The sequence below is a fragment of the Marmota marmota genome, unplaced genomic scaffold, assembly GCF_001458135.2.
Source record: "Marmota marmota marmota unplaced genomic scaffold, marMar, whole genome shotgun sequence".
NCBI classification, from domain to species: domain Eukaryota; kingdom Metazoa; phylum Chordata; class Mammalia; order Rodentia; family Sciuridae; genus Marmota; species Marmota marmota.
In genome coordinates, this window is record NW_026000244.1 from 1,490,375 (window position 1) to 1,508,957 (window position 18,583).

The 18,583-nt window shown below is 35.6% G+C and overlaps 1 long non-coding RNA gene across 1 annotated transcript; it reads left to right on the forward strand.

Annotated features, from left to right (window-relative positions):
- Positions 1-695: 695 nt before the first annotated feature.
- On the forward strand, positions 696-17,997 carry LOC125614065. The gene is made up of 2 exons (XR_007344710.1): positions 696-741; positions 17,885-17,997. It is a non-coding gene; the product is annotated as an uncharacterized LOC125614065 (long non-coding RNA).
- The last annotated feature ends 586 nt before the right edge of the window (positions 17,998-18,583 follow it).

The following is an 18,583-nucleotide window of genomic DNA, read 5'->3' on the forward strand; positions in this document are numbered from 1 at the left end:
TTTGAAAGAACAGAAGAAAATGAAAACCCTCAAGCTTATGCAAAGAACCTGTACATTAACTTAGAAATCCAAACACTATAGGTTTAAGTAAAGGAACATTGAGATCTAGGGGTTCAAACTCACCAATCGATCATGCATCTGTCTTCTTTGGGGGAGGGCACCAGGGATTGAACTCAGAGGCACTTAACACTGAGCCAGATCCCATCTTTGGCCCTGTTTTGTATTTTATTTAGAGACAGGGTCTCACCAAGTTGCTTAGCACCTCACCATTGCTGAGGCTGGCTTTGAACTCATGATCCTCCTGGCTCAGCCTCCCAAAACTGCTGGGATTATAGGCAAGTGTCACCACACCCAACCATCCATCTCTTTTTTTATTTCTCATTTTTGCTTGCCTCTATTTGGAGGCAGGATGGTCTCTAGAAACTGCAGGCCAGAGCTCTTATAAGCTAACATTTTAGTTATCCTCTATTTTATATCAAATATATACTCTATATTTTGGTCCCTTTCTCAGAATTATTTGGTATTTTATGTTTCAATAAATCCAATTTAGAAAGAGTTACTTTCTCTTTCTAAAAAATAACTTTTGTCTCATAGATCCTGCCTTTAAGTCCATATTTATAAGAATAAAAAAGTTCATACATGTAATAAAACATCCTACTCATTAGGAGAATGTCTTCTCAGTGGCTCGGGAGGCAGAGCCAGGAGGATTGTGAGTTCAAAGCCAGCCTCAGAAAAAGTGAGGTGCCAAGCAACTCAGTGGAACCCTGTCTCTAAATAAAATACAAAATAGGGCTGGGAATGTGACTCAGTGGCCAAGTGCCCCTGAGTTCGTGCCCATGAGTTCAATCCCAAGAACCAAAAAAAAAAAAAAAATGCTGATTTTTGCTGATTTCAATTTTTGGTTTTTAATTTAGTAATATATAATATTTGTGGGAAGTATCAAAGAAGGGGCACAAGATTTGGAATACAAACCTTGGCTGGCATTTGGAATCTGATTTCTTTCAAAAGAACTTCAACCATTGTAAAACTCAATGTATCTGCATAAATAAAAATCAATTGAATTGATTTTGACAGACTTGCTCTACTGCTTTCAATTCAAAACTCAATTACTCATAGTGTTCCAGAAAGGGATAATTATAGTAGTCTACAGAAAACAGTTTTGTTAATTTTGCAAAAGGCTTGCATTGCATGAGTTCTTGGTGAAATGAAAATGTTTTAATGTACTCATTTATAATACAAATTTATAATATCATACTCTGCAAATGCTAAGAATCCAGTCTTCTACGGAGGTGAGAAGAATTTAAAGGGACAATTATCAGTACTAATACTTCTGCACTTTTTCTTTACGCATTTGAATCATGTACATTTTCTGTTTAAATGGCTCTGAGGAATGTTCTGCAGTTAATCTTAAGAATTTTACAATATTCCAGTAAATCCAAAGGAAGGAACTAAATATAAGATCTGCAAGCTAGTTTCTTCTGCTTAGGGAAAACCCATGAAAAAGAAAGAAGGAAGATGACCCACCCAGGTTTATCAACTTTATGAATACACTATTGACACACAGTAGATTCCTTTTGTATTTAACACTTTTAGCATAATAGCCATGTTTGTTTAAAATTGCTCCTAGTTTAACTGGGTACAGATGGAACATGCCTGTAATCAGTAACTCTGGAAGATGAGAAAGGAAGATTGCAAGTTCAAGGTCAGCCTTCACAACTTAAAGAGACCTTGTCTCACAGTAAAAAGAAAAACTAAAAAAGTTTTTTTAAGGGTTTTTTTTTTAAAGGATGTAGTTCAATAAAAGAATGACCCCCAGTTCAATCCCCAGTACCACACACACACAAAAAGTTTGCTCCTTAATCAAAAAGAAATCAACAACAAAGTTGAAATCACTAGATTTATTGGGCATAGTTCTCAAAAACTATGCAACTGTCTGAATATAAAATGGGAAGGATTCACAAGCTAAATGGGCTTTTTTCTTTGTGAGATCCTGATATGTTAACCTGAGCCAGAACATGTCCAGTGAAAAATGAAAGAACCTGAGAAGTCTCATTAAAGATTTTTAATCATCTGGGGAATCTTTATTTATTCTTCATTTGAAACTTATTTACTAGATGTGGGATTCTATGTTGACAGAATTTTTTTTTTCATTTAGAACTTTGAATATTTCATTGCAAAGTCTTGGGTTTCCAAGTTTTGTGATGGTAGGTCAACTGTTAATCTTTGTTTAGATTCTCTTGTACATTGAGTTTTTTTTTCTATTATTGCTTTCAAAATCTCTTTGTCTTTCTACAGACTAAAATTTCTCTAAATATGGATTTCATTGTGTCAGAGGGAACTTGGTATTTGCTAAGCTTCTTGGAGTTGGTATTTAATTGTTTTAACAAATTTGAAAAGCTCCTACCCACATATCTTTAAATATTTTTTTTCTCTTTCCTCTTTTTCTAGGATTTTTATTACGTAAATATTTTTACGTCTTTGAGGTTCTGTTCATTTTTACTCCTCATTTTCATTCATTCTGTTGATAGAATATTCTCTAATAACTTACTCTTGAATTTGAGGTTTCTTTCTTCTGCTAGCTAAACCCTTTTGTTTAGTCCCTAACATGATAGTTTTAATTGCATTTTTATATTATCCAAATATACTGCAAATATACTGAGCCTACAATGAGGAATCAGTCCCAGGCCCTACTTCTTGTAAGTCAGAATCATTGAATATTTTAATGAGGATAAAGGAAACTGAAAGATTATATAATGCAATATTCTCATTTTCTAGATGAAGAAAACACCAGGTCCAGGAATGTGTTTATCTAACAGTTATACAGCTTAGAATTTGTAGAAGCTAAATCCAAATTCACTGGTTCTTAATACTTGGGGGCGGAGCTTCCTAATGTACCTTAGTAGCCACCACACTCACACAAATCACTAGCACAAAATAGAATAAAGTTTGAAATATATTGTGTTCACATTGCATACAATTCATCTTCTCATTTAACAAAAACTTTCTCAGTGCCTACCATGTGTTAGCAATTTACAGGAAAACAACAGCAAATATTCGAACATTTATAAGTCTGTGAAGTATTGTCTGAAGAACTCTTCCTGTTCCCACAAATGATGGCATCTCTCCCATTTTAGGTGAAGAAACTGAACCACAGAGAGGCTAATAATAACATTGAGTAGCATGAATTTGGAGCTCAAAAGCTGGAGTCAAAAACTGTTGTGTTCATTTAATCCTCATAACAACCTTCTGAAGTAGGTATTACTGATTTTTTTTCACTTAACAACTGAGGATCTAGATCACAAACAATTTAAATAACTGGCACAAGATCAGACAGATAGGCCATGGCAGAGGTGCCATTTGAACCATAAAATCTAGTTCCTAAATTTGCTGTGCCATCACCACCACACCACAATGCCTGTTACAAGGCTGGTGACTTGTGGGAAACTGTGGCAGTATGAAGGCCCCCCTTCAAGTCTCAATTCTTGCAATTAAGTCAGAAAAATTTCAGACATGTTATTCAGAGGAACAGGAATGAGTTTGTTAAAAGAGATGGTAAAGGGGGAAAGGAGACACTCTCTAGAGGAGAGTGGATCCTCTCAGAAAAGAGAGGAACCGCATGCTTATCTTGCAGTCCAGTTTTATTGGAGATTTCAGAGAAGTTTCCAGAGCATCCTGCCCAATCCACCTCTTACCTTTTGACTGACAGCAGGATGACATAGATTTTCAGCTCCCCACTGCTATGACCATTCTAGATCACTTTGGCCCATGCTAACTTGTTCTAATTAGAACCTGTTCTTACAGATTTTACGGTGGGGGGAATTATCCTTATCTTCCTGAATTCCAGAGTCTGTTCTGTGAAAGGGTCACAGTAGTCCCCCCTTCAGGGTAACGTGTCATCTTCTTACCGACATTATTTCGGCCCTGCATTTCTCCTGCTGATAATGGGGAGTTTGGTAAGAAATGTGGCATATCCATTTAAGCCAGGCAGGGCTACAAGTAAACTGATTCTTGGAAAAGAAAGACTGTGGGCATCAGCATAGTAGACCCATTTTATATAATCATTCTCTTAATCTTGTCTTCCCACCACTCACATCTGTCCATCTCCTATTAGTGGTGCACTACACCAAGGCAATGGCTGTCAGTGTGAAAGTGCCACAAAAGCCTTGAGGTCACGCAATTATTTTCCCCAAGCTGCTCTAACAAAGTATCATAAACTTTGTAGCTCAAAACTATAGAAATCTATTTTCTCATAGTTCTGAAGGCTAGAGGTCTGAAATCAGTGTCATCAGTGTTCAGTTTTATCAGATAGACAAGAGCAAGTCTTGACAAGGTAGTGAAAAAATCAGAAGTCTCATATATTGCTGGCGGGAATATAAAATTGTGCAAGTGCATTGGAAACAGTTCAGCATTTTCTTAAAATGTTAAACAATTCTATATAACTGTTTCAGTCAGATTTTCCCCACCGTGACTGAAAGACCTGATAAGAACTATTTCAGAGGAGGAAAAGTATATTTGTCATTCATGGTTTCATAGGTCTACTCCATGGCTCTGTGTCCAAGATCAGGCAGAAATCATGGTGGAAGTGTATGGCAGAGGAAAGCAGCTCATGGCACGACAATCAGGAAGCAGAGAAAAACTAAACTCAGCTCACCAGGGACAAAATATATATCTCAAAGGCACACTTCCAGTGATCCACGTCCTTTAGCCAACCCCCGTCTTACCTACAATTACTACCCTGTTAATCCCTATTAGTGGATTAATTCCCTCATTGAGTTAAGAGTCTCATACCCAATCATTTGACCTCTAAACTTTCTTGCATTGTCTCTCACATAAGCTTTTGTGGGATACCTCATATCTAAAACATAGCAATTACTTAGAAACTTCACTCCTCAATTTATACCCAAAAGAAACAATACAAAACCTAGTACACAAATGTTTATAATAGTACTATTCATAATAGCCTAAAATACAAAGATTCCAAACAATTGTCAATTGATGAAAATGTAGCTTGACCATACAGAATGAAATTCATTTTGGAAGTGAATTCAGCAAAGTGGAAGGATATAAAATCAACACCCATAAATCAAAGGCATTTCTGTGTATCAGTGACAAATCCTCTGAAAAGGAATTGAGGAAAACTACCCCATTCACAATATCCTCAAAAAAAAAAATACTTGGAAATCAACTTAACAAAAGAGGTGAAAGATCTATACAATGAAAACTACAGAACCCTAAAGAGAGAAATAGAAGAAGACCTTAGATGATGGAAAGATCTACCTTGCTCATGGATAGACAGAATGAATATTATTAAAATGACCATACTACCAAAAGCACTATACAGATTCAATGCAATTCCCATCAAAATCCCAATGGCATTCCTCATAAAGATAGAAAAAGCAATCATGAAATTCACCTGGAAAAATAAGAGACCCAGAATAGCTAAAGCAATTCTAAGCAGGAAGAGTGAAACAGGTGGTATTGCTATACCAGACCTTAAACTATACTACAGAGCAACAGTAACAAAAACAACATGGTACTGGCACCAAAACAGGCTGGTAGACCAATGGTACAGAATAGAGGACACAGAGACTAACCCACAAATATACAACTATCTTATATTCGACAAAAGTGCCAAAAGTATGCACTGGAGAAAGGATAGCATCTTTAACAAATGAAGCTGGGAAAACTGGAAATCCATATGCAACAAAATGAAATTGAATCTCTATCTCTCACCATGCATAAAAGTTAACTCAAAATGGATCAAGGATCTAGGAATTAAACCAGAAACTCTGCATCTAATAGAAGAAAAATAGGCCCTAATCTTCATCATGTGGGGCTGGGCCCCAACTTCCTTAATAAGACTCCTATAGTGCAAGAATTAAAACCAAGAATCAACAAATGGGATGGATTCAAACTAAAAAGTTTTTTTTCTCAGCAAAAGAAACAATCTGTGAGGTGAACAGGGAGCCTACATCCTGGGAACAAATTTTTACCCCTCACACATCAGATAGAGCTCTAATCTCTGGGGTAAGGAGCTCCACAAGATAAGCACCAAAAAAAAAAAAAAAAACACAAATAATCAAATCAATAAATGGGGCAAGGACCTGAACAGACACTTCTCAGAAGAGGTTATACAATCAATCAACAAATATACAAAAAAAAAAATGCTCATCATCTCTAGCAATCAGAGAAATGCAAATCAAAACTACTCTAAGATACCATCTCACCCCAGTAAGAATGGCAGACATTATGAAGACAACCAACAACAAGTGTTGACGAGGATGCAGGGAGAAAGGTACATTCATACACTGCTGGTGGGACTGTAAATTAGTGCAGCCAATTTGGAAAGCAGTATGGAGATTCCTTGGAAAGCTGGAAATGGAACCACCTTTTGACCCAGCTATTCCTCTTCTCGGACTATACCCAAAAGACCTAAAAACAGCATTTCTACAGGGACACAGCCACATCAATGTTTATAGCAGCATAATTCACAATAGCTAAACTGTGGAGCCAACCTAGATGTCCTTCAGCGGATGAATGGATAAAAAAATGTGGCATTTATACACAATGGAATACTACTCAGCACTAAAAAAAAAATAAGATCATGGCATTTGAAGGGAAATGGATGGCATTAGAGCAGATTGTGCTAAGTGAAGTTAGCCATTCCCAAAAAATCAAATGCCGAATGTTTTCTCTGATATAAGGGAGGGGACTCAAAGTGGGGTAGGAAGGGAGAGCATGGGAGGAAAATTACCTCTAGACAGAGAATAGGGGAGGGAGGGCAAGGGAGGGGGAAGGGGAATAGCTAGGATGGTGGAAGACGAGGGTCATCATTATACAAAATACATGTATGAAGATGTGAATTTGGTGTCAACATACCTTATATACAAACAGAGTTATGATAAATGGTGGTATAAAGGTATATTAAGAATTGTATGCAAAAAAAATAAGAGAGCTCATGTATAATGGCATAATTTGGTGTAAACATACTTTATATACAGAGTCACAAAAAATTGTGCTGTGAATGGATAATTATGAATGTAATGCACTCCACTATTTTCATGTATATAAGAAATAAATTAAAAAAGAAATAATTTTAAAAAAGAAAGAAAAAAAAAAGAAATTCATTTTGGCCCTTATAAGAAAAATGAAGTGCTGGTACATGCTACAACATGGGTAAGCTGTGAAAATAGTATGTTAAGTGAAGAAAGCCAGTCAAAAAGATTTTATAATTTCTTTTTATGTAAAATGTCTAGAATAGTCATTTCAAATCCATAGAAACTCAAAGTAAATTAGTGGTTAGGATAATGGTTGAAGAAGAAATTCGAATTGAGTATTGATAGGTATGGGAGTTTCATTATAGGCATGACAGAAAGGCTTTGCAATTAGATTGTAGTAAGATTGAACAACTCTGTAAATAAACCACAAACCACTGAATTAAATACTTTAAATGTGTATATGGTATAATGTCTCAAAAAATTCTTAAGAAAAATTTAGGCAAAATGTTATGTGAGAGGCTGAGGTTGTGGCTCAGTGGTAGAGCACTTGCCTAGCATGTGTGAGGCACTGGGTTTGATTCTTAGCACTGCATATAAATAAATACAATAAAGGTCCATTGGCAACTAAATAAAATGCTATGTGAGTATAGACTGTATTTATTCTAACAAAGATGCCAAATAAATAGGAAGAAATTTAACAGTCTGTCAAAAAAAAATTTTACGGTTGCTTGCTTACCAAACTTTGAAAATTCTTATATCAAGGAAAAAAATGAAAGCTAGGATGTTCTTAAGGAGGGAGGAAAAGTAGTGACTCTTATTTCACACTAAAGGCTGAGCCCTCTTCTCAAGAATTCGTTGAGAGGTCTGCAAAGATGTGAAAAGACTATAAACCCTTTGAGGACAGGGACCACGTCCTCCTCACCTCAGGGTACCAGGGCTCTCATTATTAGTACCTGCTCCACAAAGACATCTATTAAGTATGTTTTCACTGAACTAACCTGAACTCAGAATTTATTTTCCAACTTTATAGATGCCATCAAGCACTAAAAAGCAATAAAAAGTAAATTTTTAAGAATAATGAATCTATTTGTAGCTCAATTAAAAGTATATTTTTATTTTTTATATATTAAAAATAAAAGGCACTAATGTAGGTTTAAGCTTTCCTTTTTCTTTCTTTTTTTTAATCAATTACTTTAATTGTTTAGAAACAAAACAAGGTTTGTGTATTTGCAGAGGGCAAAAGAGTCAAAAATTAGAATGCAAAGGTTAGTTCATGGTGTTTGTTAAACATTCCAGACACTGATCAAGAGCTCAGAAAAGAAGAATCAAGCTTGCCAAATAAGTTTTCCTCATGGCCCAGTTCTTTGGATTTACAGAGGGGTGTGCTAATTCTGCCTGCATGTCTGGAGCAAATGAGTGTCATTAATCCTTTTAACCCATTAGGTTCTTTATCAGAATGATGCTACTTTCCTGGAGGAAGTCAGCTCTTTCTTCTAAATCAGAAGTCTAGTTGAGGGGAAATCAGCCTTTGATTGCCCAAAAAGACACAGAAAGTTTCAATTGTGCTCCCTCCACCTCAGGCCAGTCTTCCTTTCTAGCTGAATCAGCTTGTGGGGTGTCACTGAGAGCCACACATACCACTTCAGCATCGACCATGAACAGCACCAAGAAAAACACCTAGTCCTGCTCAGATTTGGAAGCTGAGAAATAAATCAGACAAGAAATCATGGTTTGAAGTAAAATTGAATTTCTGGTTGGTGAAATATATTAGAACGTGATGTGCCAGCAGCACTGAATAATGCTAGAGTGCTACCTCAATTTATTCTTAGTGGATCCTGAGTTTTATCCATTAGTGTAAGACATTCTCCAGAAACATGCTCAACCACAGCTTATTTGACTTCTAGCATATTGATTGAAACCTGGAGACACATTTAAGGGGAATTTTAGTTTAAAGTAAAGACAGCCATCAGAGAAGGTGATTAGAATGAATTGGAAATTAAGGAGAATAAATGGACTAAAAAACTGAGGTGGAGAATATAAACATAGATCCAAATGCTGGGCAGACAAGAGAAAATGATAGAGAATCACACTGCAAAGATAAGGGTTTGGATATGGTTTGTATTTGCCAAGGAAGAGTGGATCCTCAGTGTGGTGGTGTGGAAGTTTCACAAATAGGACCCCATGGAAGTAATTAGATAATTGAAGGTGCCACTTTTGGAAAGAATTGATGTCATTTTTGTGGAGCCCTTGTTAGTTCTTCTTATAAAAGGTGCAAGACTGGACCCCCCTTTCACTGTCTTTCTGCCTCAATTTGTGATCTCTCTCTTTTGCATGTGTTCCCAACATGATGCCATTTGCTGGGAGGTAATGCAGCTAGAGGAGCCAGCACCAGAGCCATGCTATCTGGACTCTCAGCCTTCCAAACTGTAAGATAAATAAGCCTTTCTTCTTTATGAGCCACCCAGCCTCAGGTATATTTCATTATAGTAACTGAAAACTGAAATGATTACAAAAGACAAAATAGAAATGGGGAAAAAAAGAGAGAGGTCAAGGAGAGATTATATTGCCATAGGTCTCTAAATCCATAGTGTGACTTGCTTAATATTCTAAGGACTAATTATTGCTATTTTTTGGAGAACTCACTGAGTTCTCCATTGTTTACCTTTAGAAACAATGCATTAAAGGGAATGCAGAATTGCTGTTCAGTTTGTAGAATGATCTCCAGAGAACAGGGCTCTTAGAGGCTCATTCAGTATCTCCTCATGAAGAGTACAATAAGGCTGATACTAAAAAGGATTATATGATGAAATTTTTGTAGGAAATAATTTAAGGATACTAGAAAATAAAGGCTCAAGTCCAATAAAATTGTAGAAATTAAATAGTTGAAAGGGAGAGGAGACAAATTATTTAAAAGGGGGCTAACAGGGATGAAAGAAAATTAAGATGAAATAAGTAGGTTTGGAGCAATGCAGCTCAGAGGAAAAGTCTCGGGTTACAGAATAACATTATATGTTTGGATGATTTGAAGAAATATTAATTCTTGCCATTATTGCATTGTCAATATCATATCTAAATAAATACTAAGTGAAAAATATTAAACGCAATGCCAGTTGGATAATACATATTCAAAAAAAATGCTTCTGATATTTTCAGAAATTGTCATCTGCTGAAATTTAGGTAAACCAAAAAAATTTGCAGAAAAAGTAATATTGTCCTTTAACAATTCAAAGTTAATGTCAAAATACTGAGATTTACAGGAAAATGTGTAGTTGCATGTATTTGCATTAAAAAATAATTTCTCCAAAAGTATATAACTTTCCTTATGTTCAAATGGATAAGTAAATACCTTAAATAAAGTGTTAAGTTTATGTATTGCTTAACACTTTCCAAGTCTGATGCTATTTTTCTTGGTTGACATAAATCTTTGTGGAAGAAATAACACAGGAATCTGTAGTTCCTCTCAACAAAAAGTAGAGAAATATTCTTATTTAAGGTAGTAAGTTTAATAAGAGGTAGGAAGAGAATCATATTGAAATTCCATTATTTTTATTTGTTCAGATTTAGTGTTTTGCCTTTTTATCTTTAATACAGAGCTCTCCCCATTAAATTGCTGCTATATTCTATTTCTATAACAACAATTATTTGCATGGATATGAGTGAAAGTTTTTAGAATTTTAGTGATAAAATTTAATTTAACACTCAATTTAGGATTCAATGAAACATTACTTTTTCCAGTGATGTCTTCAGTGTGATTTGGGTGACTGCATTAGGAATAAAAATATGCCACCATTATGGCAACAATTTGATTGTAAATTTGCTAACATTGCACTGAAAAGAAACAACTGGGCGTGTATGTCACAGTCAAGACAAAAAATAATTAAGGCAAAATTTTAAGAAAATGGAGTGGTTCTTCTGGGGCTCAATATATGTAATATAAATATATATGTTGGTAATATCCTATTTTACATTCATGCTGTAGTCCCCACTTACTAAGTTATCATTTATGGTATAAGCTGCATAAATAAATGAGTATGATATTATCACATACATGCATTTTGGCTTCTGTCAGGTTCAACACACCAGGATTATGGGATTTTTTTTTTTTACTTTAAAATCCCCATTTTCACATTTTTCAACACTAGAAAAGCTAATTTAAAAAAAAAAGAGTAAGAAGAAGGAAAAAATTTTAATTTTATTTCATTTCTCTTCTTCCTATTTGAAAGTGATTAATGTATGCTTGGATTATTCACATATTCCATGGTTTGTCCATAACACAGCTCAGCTCTTGTGTCAGATTACTCAGAAGCATATGTTAGTGATGTGTTCCTTGGCTAGAAATCACATTTTTCTATGGTGCAAGAAACACTTGTTTTTTAAAAAATAACACCTAAAAATTGATTCATACTACTTTTATTTTAATAGCATTTGTACTGAGAATTCTTAGAGATCTTAAGAAAAAAAGTTTCCTCCAAAAATGAAAATGTAAATTATTTAATGGAGTAGAAAGATTTAAAAAAATACTTTAAAAAGTCAGATTATCCACCAGTCAAGCTAAACATCATGACTCATTTGTTATTATGATCATCCATTAATCCATGTGCCTCTTATCACAAATGTTTGTATCAGCTATTTCTGCAGAGAAAGTTGCCCCAAAATGTAGCATTTTTAAATTAAAAATATTTTATTAGTTCACACAGTTCCTCAGGGTTAGGAGTTTGGAAGTGTTTTAGCCAGAGGATGGTGGATCTGTCTCTCATGAGGTTGCAGTCACAGTGAGACAGGTTTCAGTAATCTAAAAATTTGATTAAGACTAGATGAGCCATTTCTAAGATTCCTTTTAATTTTGTGAACAAGAGGCTTCAGTTCCACAGTTCTCCAAAGTACTGCTTCATGTGGCAGGCTTGCTTCCCTCAAAATTGATGGAGAGAGAGAGAAGGGGTGGGGAGGGAGGGGGAGGGAGGGAGAAAGAAAAGGCAAAGTCATGTTACCTTTTATGACTTCATTTCTGACCTCATTTTATGGCCTTTCTTGATATTATTTATTCCTTCTTTTATTTGCTAGAGATAATCCACTAGAATAAACTTACACTCAGAAGAGTTAATTATTTAAAAGTGCAAATGCCAGGGCGCAGGGTCATTGGGGGCCATCATGAAAGCTGCCTATCACCTACAAATAATTTAGCATTTATGATGGCTTGGAAATACTTGAGGGTGTCCGCCAAGGATTCCTATGTTGAAATGTAAGCCTCATTATGAGGTAGTGAGGGAATGGTAACAATCTTGCTATGGTGTTCAGATGTAGGGTTTTTGAAAGCTGATTAGGATTACACAGGGTTATCAGAGTAGAGCTACCATGATTGAATTTTGATAGCTTTACAAGAAGAATGAGAGGGACCAGAAAAGAAATACACACTCTGTTTCTTGCTATATGAAGGCTGTACTTCTTCAAGCTGTCAGCTGAAAGATCATCACAAAATTCAACCCCTTGATCTTGGATCTTCAGAACTATAAGTGAAAATAAACCTCTTTTCTTTATACAGTTAGTTTGCCTTGGGTATTTTATCATAGTAATACAAAATGGGCTAATTACAGGATTGTAAAGAATTAACACATTAAACATGACAACCTGTTTACCAAACACAAGAAGCATTGTCATTAACTATGCCACTAAAAGACTCTTGTTATGCATAAGTAGATGAAAAACAGTGTTGGTGTAAGGAAAGATCAGTATGCAATTTCTTTGGCAAATAATAAAAATAACGCTTGAAAGGAAAGTGACCACAACACTCAAGACCAAGAGTCTTTATTGCAGCAGTGCAACAGAGGAGAAAAGAGAGAAAGAGAAGGAGAGAGAGAGAGAGAGAGAGAACGCAAGAGAGAGACAGAGAAAGCAAGAGAGAGAGGGGCCCGGCAGGAGGGAGTTTTAATAGTCCAAATCTAATGGAGTCTCTGGGTCTGAAGCTGCTTTGTTGGCACAAGAGGGGGTTAAGTGTTCTGCCTTGAGCAGGGGGTTGAGTGTTCAGCCTTGAGCAGGGCGTGAAGCGCTCAGCTGGGGGGGTGGGGGCTTGGGCGTTTGGGCTTGAAGCAAATAGTTGATAAAGAACCAGACAGAGGGTTTGAGTGGCCTGGTCATCCTGCAGCTAACTTTGTTTGGCATGCCCTGCAGACAGTTTACTCAGCCTGTCCTGCAATGCTTCCTTTGAAAGAGAAGGTTATATGGTATTTCTCTAAATATTTCTGTTTTCAAGATTATTTGGTAATATTTCATTCCTTTGTTCAAGCCCACCCTTCATGTAAATAGAGATAAATGTAAGAAAACATAGACATAATGACTTTTTCTTATTTAAAAAAACCAAAAAACTGATTTGAGCAAACAAGGGAAAAATCATTCCTGACTCCATGCTAGAATCATGGCAAATCAGAACTTTGTGTGCAGGTCTGTATAATTTGATTACCAAAACTGAAAACAAGCTATTGCACAAATAAGAATACAGGGTATACTTTGGGGGCAAACAAGTGTCTTGTTTGCCATATTTTGTCCTTTTTGAGAGAAGCCACAAAGCAGCCCCTCAGAGTTGTGTGCTTTAGCCCAGTTGTATTTCCAGTTGTCTCTTGCACTCTGCAGCTGTTGAAATCTCAAGAGGATCCCTCAAAGCCAGCTTCAGCAAAAGCGAGGCACTAAGCAACTCTTTCTCTAAACAAAATACAAAATAGGGCTGGGGGTGTGGCTCAGTGGTCCTCCTGAGTTCAAACCCTGGAATCAAAAAAAAAAAAATTACTGAGAGACAACTTAATCACTTAATATCACCTAGATTGTCATTGTATGGCAACTAAAAACATTTTCCAGGACAAAGAAGCCAAATAATTACCCACTTCAAAAGAGCATGGCTGTTTCTAAACATTAGTGAGCTCCACACAAGTACCTTGCTTACTGAACATCTGCTGCTATAATTTGGATCTGGAATGTCTCCCACATAACTGTGTGTTAAGGACCTGATCCCCAACTTGGTGCTATTGAAAGGGGGCAGAACCTTTAAGAGGTGGGGCCTAGTAGGAGGTTTTAGAGGTGTTGAAGGTGTTCCCTCAAAGAGCATTATGAGGTGCCTCTCTTTTTCTTTTTCTTTCTTTCCTTCTCAGCTATGAGGTAAGCAGATTGGGTCCACCATGCACTCCCAGCTGTGATGTTCTGGTCTCACCAAGGGCTAAAAGCAATAGGAACTACAAACAAAAGACTGAAACCATGAGACATAATGAACCTTTCCTCTTTTTAAGGTGATGTATCTTAAGGATTTGTTATAATAACAAAAAACTGGCAAACACATTTGCACTGTGACCAAAAAGTATTTCTATCTCTGAAAAAGACTTCCAAGATAGTTTCTCGGTTCCATATGTTTTAAAATAAATAATTTAAATAAGCCCTGCTGCACAATAATTTTAAGCATATTTTGTTCTTTTTAATTACACAATCCATGCTTGAATCTTATAAATATTTGAACATTAAAACATGAACATTCCAAAATTAAAAGGGGACCTTTCCCCTCTGCCTTACTACCATCCTGCTTTCCAAAGGTTGAAGAACCTTGTCTTGTGTTTTGTGTGCATTTTTGCAGCCACATTCCTGTGCTTTCATATATCATGTAAATATGCACACACACTATTGTTGGATGTTCCCCAAAGCATCCTCAGGTTTAATAATTTTCTAGAACATAGCAAAGCTGTTAAACATTCTGTTACTATTCATTAAAGTGATAGGATAAAAGATAAAATCAGCAAAGGTAAAAGAAAAAATAGGGAGGTCAGACCTATTGCTAAAAAGCAAGTTTGTAGTGTCCTCTTCCTGTTGCATCTTAGAGATGGTGTTCAATTCTCCCAACAATAAAGTAGAAAAATAGGTATGAACTACAGTAGTACCTTTCATGTGTAGTTTTGCTGCCTGTGATTTTAGTCACAATAATAATGGCAAATCCCAGACAGAAACTGTTCATAAGTTCTAAATTGCTATTAGGAGTGGCATGAATAATTTCACACCATATTTCTTGGTGTCGCCAAGAATATGAATCATCCCTTTGTCCAGTATATCCATACTACCTGTGCTACCTGCCCTATGGCAATTGAAGGAAAGATCACATTCACATAATTTTTATTGCAGCATATTTTTATAATTGCTTCATTTTATTATTAGTTATTGCTATTCTCTTGCTGGGTCAGATTTGTATGTTAAACTTTATCATAGTTATGTATGTATAGCAAAAATCATAGTATAGATAAGGTTCAGTATTATCTGTCGCTTCAGGCATCCACTAAGGTCTTGGAATATACCCCCCACAGGTAAGAGGAGACTACACAGAATAAGGAGACAGTAGTGTATTGTCAAGCTGGAAAGCCTTGTTGTCTGGGTTTTTAACTGAATGTCTTTCACATATGCTTGGAGTGCCTTCATGGCTGAACTTAGTTACTCAGTCTCCAAATCCTGAGACATTTAGCACAAAGTCCTTAGGGAAACCATATTGTTAATATAGACTATTCTTGAATGGCCCAACTTCCTAATAAACAAATACATTCTTCCTAGGCAAGATATTCCAAGGGGTTAAAGATTTTCTTCCAGGAAACAAGAGAGAAAACTTTTCTTTGAAAGATACAGGGTTTGAGCAATTCAGGTTAGCTGAGTTGACCCTATCCTGCACATTTTCAGGCACACACACAAACATGCCACACTTCCATGTACATGACTATGTATTATATATATATTTACATAGATGGTTTGCTGTTCTATAGGCATAATTTATTTAAATTTCCCATAATTCATTTAAATTTACATAATTTATTTAAATTTCCCCTGTTGACAGGAATTAGGAGGCCATTCTTCAGTTTTGCTCTTATAAACATTTCTATAAATATATAAGCATCAGGATAATATAGTTAAAGATCATGAACTTCCAATGCTGAATATTTGTGTTCAAAACCAGTTTCTACTACTTTGTAATAGTACAGTTTTAAACAAATTCTTAAATTCTATATGACTCAATTTTCTCCTTTGTAAGATAGGAACAATGAGATTGTGTTTTTTTCTTAAATTTGAATAACACCATTACTTAATAGGAATGCCCCAGAGTTTAAATTAAATAAGGCAGGTGAAAACAGTCACCAAGGAATGGATAGTTAACAAATACTGTTGGGTCTGAATTTATCATACTGTGAAAGGTCATTTTTGTTTACAAGCAATAATTGGGCCAGATTTAAGAATCAAATTTGGTTCCCAGTATTAGTCTCATGGGAAATAGCTTATCCATGTTTAATTAACAGCAGTTAAAAAAAAATGTTTGTTCTCATCAGGTTATGATGGGTTTTTAAGTGCAAATTATGTCATAGCAAAGTTTATTATTCCTGTACTGAAAAAATTCACCTCCTAAATAAAACTTAGACCTCATAAGTTTACATAGATGTCTGCTATAAGCATCTAATGAGACAGTAATATAATCCTTATTAAATTTTTACTAACCACAAAACCTTTGATTTTAAGATAAACATACTGTGAATGCATAAATAGCAGAAACTACAGATTGTGACAGACATTAACCTCCACACCACTGGCATTTAAATTTCCTGAAGACCGGTGAAGCCCAGGAAGGCTAATGAAAGTAATTTTATTTCTGTAATAAAGACCAAGTCTCAAAGTTGAGGCTGTAACTAAATTTCCTTTTAGTGTTCTTAAATTGAATCTTTCTCCTCTTGAATCCCATGAGCTGTAACATTTCCACCATTGTCCTCACGCTCCAGGCAAGTTCTCTTTCTACTAAATTCCTTGATAAGAACTAGATATTTCTTCAAAAACTCTGGCTACTGAGAGAATTTTTCAGGAAAAGTCACCAACAAGAATGCAATGTACATATGTACATAACCCAAGGCAGATGTCCCATTTTTCAGTAGCTAATGTTTGTGCTAAATGTACTCAGATGATTATAATAAATCAGATATGTTTTAATTGATAAACATTTATTATTAAAAGCCAGAAGGTCAACGGCTTTTTGAGTTAAGGTGAAAAGAAATAGGATATTATGCAGATACACATAAGACAAAGTAGAAAACAAATTCCCATATAGTTCTGGATTAATTTCGAAACATTGGAAACTGAGTGAAAATATTTTGTGTGTTGATCTGCTAAGATTGAATGATAAGATTGAACTTTTTCTTTATTTGGGAAGAAGGGGAAATAATGGTTTGCTGAAGTGGGATCTAAAATGAATATTCTGTATTATTAAATTGACTGGAAATGTTCATCTGTAAATGTTGCTCTATAATGAGATTTTACACATTTTAACCCTGGAAAAGACTTTTTTTTACACAGGTAGATCCTACAAAACATTAATATCTATATATTAGTGTATGATGTTATAAGTGAGCATATTGATCCCCTAGAAATCATTTACAGAATTCTATTAGTTTCTTCTTTTGATATTCACATTTTATCTTGTCATAACATCAGAGATTAATCACTTTCCATTTGAGGTAAGGTGTAAGCTCCTCAATTGCTGTTCAGTGAAGTTTGAAATATTAAAATTTCCTTTGAATTTATATGAAAGTCTAAAAATGCTGTTTGAACCATAGCTGGAGATCAGAAACTATCACTGCAAATTTGAATTGGAATGGACATGATACTTCTTATTTTAACTTTTGACAACATCAAAAGTATATAAAGTTCCTCCATTCTTCCCTTCCAAATGCATTCTGTTGTCATATATAACTAATTAGAACAAATTTTAAAAATTCAAAAATTTTTTTTAAAAAGTACATAAAGAGGCCGAGCACAGTGGCACCCACCTGTAATCACAGCAGCTTAGGAGGCTATGACAGGAGAATCACAAGTTCAAAGCCAGCTTCAGTTGCAAGGCACTAAGCAACTCAGTGCGACCCTGTCTCTAAATAAAATAAAAAATAGGGCTGGGGATGTGGCTCAGTGGTGGAGTGCCTCTGAGAACAATCCTTGGTACTCCCCCCACTTCCCAAAAAACTACATAAAGAATCTTAGGAAGTAGTCCCTTCTCTTCTACTATTTGGAAGAGATTGAGGAATGTTGTTAATTCTTGTTGTCATAAGTGTAATCATTAGGTTTGGGTCTTTTATCAAATGTTTTAGTTTGTGACTTCAATGTTTTTCATTATATGTCTACTCAAGTTTTGTACTTCTTCCTTAGTTTTAGTAGTTTATGTATTTTCAGAAATTTCTCAATTTCGTCTGGGTTATCTTGCCACAGTCTGGCTGGGCACAAAATCAGGAACCACTCAAGCAGGAACAAACTTTATTTTTTGAAACTGCCGCCAATGTCTGGTACGCGCCCAGGAAGATTTCCGATCCACACACGCTGCCTCCTCCCAAACCGCCAGAGAGAGTTCCTCCCCCGGAACTCCCTACTACTGTACTTCCCCAACCAATGGGAACTCTCCAGGAGTCCCGTAGCAGGCCTAGGTGAACAGCAGGAGTCCAATATCCATATAAATGCAAATCTTAACATAATCATATCATCTCAATGGCTAGCTGGCATCACCTTTCAACCAAAAATGCCATGCATCATATACTTGGCTCTTAGCA